The sequence below is a fragment of the Hippocampus guttulatus genome, chromosome 5, assembly GCF_054856545.1.
Source record: "Hippocampus guttulatus isolate MCC_2025c chromosome 5, RoL_Hgut_1.0, whole genome shotgun sequence".
NCBI lineage: Eukaryota > Metazoa > Chordata > Actinopteri > Syngnathiformes > Syngnathidae > Hippocampus > Hippocampus guttulatus.
The window spans coordinates 4,168,963-4,174,965 of record NC_141265.1 but is presented as its reverse complement, the minus strand read 5'-3'; the positions used below and the strand labels follow the sequence as shown (position 1 = coordinate 4,174,965).

The following is a 6,003-nucleotide window of genomic DNA, read 5'->3' as shown; positions in this document are numbered from 1 at the left end:
CTCTTTAGGGTTTGGGCAGGGGAGGGAGCATGGGTCATAGGGAGGGTGGGCTAAGGATGGTGCTCTTATTCTATGGGTGGGGGGCATGCTTTTGGGCGGACTGGGCTTGGAAATTTCCGTTGTACATTTCATCTCTTTTCAGGAGAGGAGGCTTCACTTGGTTTGAGAGTTTGGGGATGTGGCAATGAGCCAGGCCCAGCAGGAAGTTTGCTAGAATCACACAGACAAAAAAAAAAAAAGCAGTCATGGACATTGCCTCACTCTAATCAAAGAGCAACACTCCCAAAAAAAAACAGGAACTCACAAGTGTGGTCAGCACAGACTTCTTTGCTGCTTGAGCATTCTGTAGCAGCAGCAGCCTGTCAGTGTAGACCAATGGCCACCCAATTAGCCACATTCTCAGTTTCAAACCCAGTTATTGACCAATATTCAAAATCCATAACCCTAAAGATAACAAACCTGAGATGCCTCAACCCAAAATTATGCACACCCTGGCCCAATTTTAGTAAAGCATGAATGACTGATTAAAAAAAAAAAAGTTTTAACTAAAGGCTCTATTTCCAAAAGCTTTCATATCCTTTCTCCATACAGTTCAATCGGTATGGTGGAATAGAATGTTCTCGTTCCCACGATCGACCAGTCCAGGGCGTGATCCCCCTCTTGCCAGATTTCCCCTCAACTTTGAGCGGGAAAAGCAGGACAGAAAGAGAGAGAAAATTACTGGGATCTTTTTGAATGATAAAAAAGAAAAAAATGTTCATAATGATTAGATAAATAAATTATTTTCAAACATTTCTCTTTTTTTTGCCACTATCTTGAGTAATTTCCAACCAGTAGATAGTAATTCTACAAAAAAAAAAAAAAACGACTTTTTGAACGCTCATTGGGGTCACGGATGAGCTGGACCCCATCCCATTTTACTTTGGGTGAGAGTGCACCCTGGACTGGTCGGCAGCCAAATGCAACCTTTTCAGGCAATGAAATGTTATTCCCTTATTGTCCTATGTCAAAGAACAAAACAATGTGATCAGACTATAGGCCTTAAAGATGATAAATATGATGTCCAAAATGTTGGAAGTATCCCAATTACAGCATAAGGTGATATTAAGTTAATCACATTTATTCACTTTTTTTACACAATGAATGTCCTGTTCTAGCCTCAGAGAGTTGGTCTCAATCCATAAGCATCTCCTGAATCTTAACAAGCAATCAGTCAGATTTTGAAGCCATTACTCAATGAGGGATTTCACACGTACCTGCAAAAAGAAGTGAGCCAAACAGCGATCATCATTTCCAAATTGGGCCACAAAATAGCAGCGAGAAGTGAAGCGGGATGATCTGCAGGACATCCGTGTTTCTGCAGGGTGGTGGCAGGTGGACCCTGGTGTCGCACACCAAGGGCTCACGGGTCGAGCAGGTGGGTGCACAGAGAATAGAAATTTTACAAGGAGGGATTAAGAGGATTATAGGAAGCCTGGGAGTATTTATTTCCTTGTCTGCATGCCAGATAGTTCAGGCCAAAACATTTATTTGGAAAGGGTAGGAAATTGTAACTAAATGCTTTTGACTTTTTTTTTTTACACTGAACTGATAGGAGAATTAATTGACTACAATTAAATAGCAGTCCTTCGACATTTACGATTTAAAAAAATAATTATATCATTAAAAAAAACTCATTATAGTGCAGTACATTCAAAGCCAACAGTTATCTACATCATTTGTATTTAAATTAAATGCTTATCAACCATTTTACAAATCCATATCCCTGCTGACAAAAACAGAAGACGAAAACGCTTGCTGTAGTCAATTACATAATCCCTGTTGCAGGGTCTACGATTTAACAATAACTTTCAAGCAGTATTTATTGATTTAGAAAGTATGCCGCAATGTTCATACCGCTCCCCTTTCACAACCTTACTCACAAATGCTATCTACGCCGTTTAAAATGAAATCAGACCAAATCGAAGAATCATTTCTTTCAACAAGCACATGAAAGAAACTGGCGCCACTCTTGTGAAATGTCAAAATATTATCCAGACTGTTTTTCCTGCCTTATTTTAACTGAAACACTGAAAAATAATCTATCCAGATAACTGGGAGGATACAACATGACCCCGCCGCCCACATTTGCCACCCTGAGTGGGCTGTTGTGTTGTATATTGTTGGCCAGTTTGTGCTGTGGATCATGGCGTCTGCCATTATTTATTCATGGCTGCAAAGAGATGGTGTAGGCTTTTCCTGAGGATTGTCCATCTGTTAGCTGACCCACTGTACACGCTAATGTAATATGTGCATCCTCAAGAGAAATTCTAGTCGCTGACCATGTTATTTATCTGTATGATAACATGTGCATTAAGTATAATGAGTGCCTTGTCATTGCAGAAGTGATTTATCCGTCCCTCAAGAAGTACTGCAGTCTGTAGCAGATAAACAGCGATTAAACCGCGGCCATGATTCTTTAATTTGATGATCACTTTGTCAACCCAGAGCAGCTCACTCGCTCACAAGATACCTCCAGCATGGGAAAACTCGTGTCTAATTGCTCCCCATAAGAGACTCTACATTACGTCTCGGAGGACTGCCATGCACTCAAATTTACTCAAAAGCTGCAGATGATTTAATTTTCACCTGGGGGGAGGGCAGGGGAGTGATTCAGCGTCTGTAGGTAATTGAACAAGACTGCACTGAGTTTCCAAATGCAAGTTGTTTTGATTTGATGTGAAAATTGTTTTCTCGCAATTTATTGTTTTGACTTGTTTGGCTTTTTAATTAAGGTTTTCCAATTGCAACTTAATAATTTAAAGGGCAACATGTGTTAGAAGCATCCATGTGGGATTTTAGTTCTGATTAATATGACAGCATCTCTTTTAATTACAATTTCTTGGTTTTATGCATTTCCTCATATTTAATATCATAATTAAGAGCTGGCTTCCGGCACAGTGAACCCATCAATAGGTTCATTAAACCTCCACCCATGCGACATCTACCGCCCATGTCCTTGTTACGGTTGTGGGTGAGCTGGAGCCTGTCCCAGCTTACTTTGTCGAAAGGTCGGACACACCCTGGACTGGTTGCAAGCCAATTGCAGGACGCATATGCATATCGACAAACAAAAAATTCACAATCACATTCACATCTAGAGACCACCATGTGTCAAACTGAAGCCCCTGGGGCCAGATGTGGCCTGCTGCATCATTTTATGTGGCATGCTGAAACGGATCATGTGTCTTGTTCATGTTTCTTTTTAAAATCTGCACCAAGATAGCAAATTGTCATAACATTTGTGATGAGTGTGAGCATTTTCATCACCAAATATTCATTCATCTTCCGAACCGCTTTATCCTCACTAGGGTCGTGGGGGGTGCTGGAGCCTATCCCAGCTGTTTTTCGGGCAGTAGGCGGGGGACACCCTGAACCGGTTGCCAGCCAATCGCAGGGCACACAGAAACGAACAACCATTCGCGCTCACACTCACACCTAGGGACAATTTTGAGTGTTCAATCAGCCTGCCATGCATGTTTTTGGAATGTGGGAGGAGACCGGAGGACCCGGAGAAAACTGAACCGGAACTGCACCCGGTACCGCTGCACTGTGAAGTCGACACGCTAACCACTCGAAGACCTGGCCGCCCCGTTACCAAACACAATTTTTAAATAAGAACAAATAGTTGAAGAAAATATTTTCAGTGACTTCTAATTTCTGAATTAGTTTAATGTTTATTGTTCCAACTTGTTATCTCAGGAAACAGCTCAGGGAAACCTTCTGATATGGCCTGTGATTGAAAAAAAAAGCCTTGTTTTACAATCCTCACCTCATGCATGATTCCGGGAATGTGGAAAGAAAACCACTCATGAGCATGGGGATCACATGTAAACCGTGTTGTTGTCATTATCCACTTTATTTTATTCAACTCATTTTAGTCCCTTGAGGGGGAATTGAACTCATACAGTACTGTACTCTAACATAGACTTTTTGTTTTGGACACCTTGTGACACCTGTGAGTGTGAATGATCTAATGCACACATTTATGATTACACAAGAAACACCTTGTCATTTAATTAATAGTTAAAGTCATTGTTTATTTGTGGAAATGTCATATTTTGTTGGGCATTTGCAACTGTACATCAGTGGAGTACAGTTCACTGCAGAGACATGTCCTGCTTTTCCACGACGTGAAACACTGTAGGTAATTGTTACAATCTTGATCATTTCTGGACTTAATGTACACTATATGATCTTTAAATACCCTCTAACGTGAAACGCGCTCTTATTGGCTTTGATTTGATTTTCTCCCCCTGCAGCCGCGAAGACAAATGCAGACGTCCCCTTGAATCATCTCTTGCGCGGCTGTGGCACAACAGAGACTCTGAGATTACCTCAACTACCCCCCCCCCCCCCCCCACCACCACCACCACCACCATCTGTCCCTTTCTTCCATTTCACGTGCCCAGGCAATATCCGTAGCCCTCTCATAGCAACAGCGCGCCGCTGCCCCCACCGTCTTGCTGTGAATGTTCCTTCCCCTGGATGTTCGCCTCGCACCATGCAGACGGTCCCTTGGCCCAGCCTGACGGTTCAGCGTTACCCCTCCCCCACCGCCGTGCTCCGTTTCACTCAAAGATGGCGTCGGCTCGAGAGCCTCTGGTCTCTGGCTGCATTTTTAGGCTTGTTGTTGTCTCCGTTTTGCGCGGTTTTGGCACCCTTCCCCCGTCGGATCGACACGGAATTCCGGTGAGTAATAGTAAAAGCGGGACGGAGGTGCTCCTTGCTCTTTTGTAAACAGCGTATCTCGATCGGAGCTTCGCCCCCCTCTCGCCACCCCCACCCCCCGCAAACCAGAACCGGAGCTCGGGCTTTTCTGGGGGACCTCAAGAGGAAGAAGGAGAGAGGGCTACAGAGAGCTGCTAAGCACTGAGAAGTGTAGTTGGGGGGGAGGAACAGAGAGTGGAGCCGAGGCCTAGCCGCTCGGCTCCAGCGGCCTTGTCTTCACCGCACCACAGGCTGGCGGAGTGTTACGTGGGAGGGAGGCTGGCGGCGGAGGGTGGACGTCACCGAGGTGGGTATCGCTCGGAGGGACTCGACTCGTCGAAGCGGTCAGTGGATCTTGTCCCGCGGCCAAGCTTGAGAACCGCGAGTGCCTCCACGTTGAATGGCGCACGATGTTTGGCTATGATACCTTAATTCCTGCACTTGCCCGCTAGCTGATATGGCCGTCAGCAAGTTGCATTGTGCCCAATACAAGGCCGCGATCTTTCGTTAATCAGAAAATGACATTCAAATTGAGACTATCGGCCGTGGTTGTTGCGATGCTGTTGTTGTGGCTGGAAATATAGGAGATGGTTTGTTTGAGGCAGGCGTTCTTGCTTGCCTCGTGTTTGTCACTGTTTACGTTTTGGCTTGACGACTAACGTTAGGAACACCGTCGTAACGTTAGCGCACGCTAGCAGTTCACATTAGCTTGCTAAACAAGAGCATTTAGCGGGAAGCCGTGTTGTCACACACTTGGCTGCTTATTGCAGCAGTGAGAGTAAACAAAACAACGGGAGACACTCGAGCAACGCGGGCCAACTGACCAAGCTTTGATTTTGAGTTTAGTCTCTCGGCTAATGTTTGCTAACAGAGTGTGTGTGTGTTTGACTGCATTGTATTTACGTTCCCCAACAAACCTGGGGCATTGTCATCTTTACACTGTACATTAAATGAGTAAATACTCTAACTTTTTATTCCTTGCCCCTAGAAGTTAAAAGAACGTGCATGTATTTGGTGTTTATCAATTGTTATTGAATGTGTTGGTTTTGTTAAATTTGGGAACATTTTGAATCATTGATGAAGGGTTTTTAGTGTTCTGAACCATCATCTGGGATTGGCCATGTTCCTCAAACAATAATGTCAGCAGTGCAAGCAAGCCTTTGTTCATATACCTGGTGCATTACTGTTGGTTTCGTTATTTTCATTCTGTGGGTTACCTGTAAATGTCATCTTAACTGATGCTCCATTGAGATG

General features: G+C 44.0%; 1 protein-coding gene across 3 annotated transcripts in view; it reads left to right on the top strand.

Annotated features, from left to right (window-relative positions):
- The first annotated feature begins 4,598 nt into the window (after positions 1-4,598).
- The window catches only part of kat6a (K(lysine) acetyltransferase 6A), a 40,013-nt gene continuing 38,608 nt past the window's right edge, over positions 4,599-6,003 (top strand). For 2 of the 3 annotated variants that reach the window (XM_086110578.1, XM_086110576.1), the window contains exon 1: positions 4,599-4,731. The gene's annotated coding sequence lies outside the window, so the exon portion shown is untranslated. The other variant, XM_086110577.1, reaches the window with a different exon arrangement.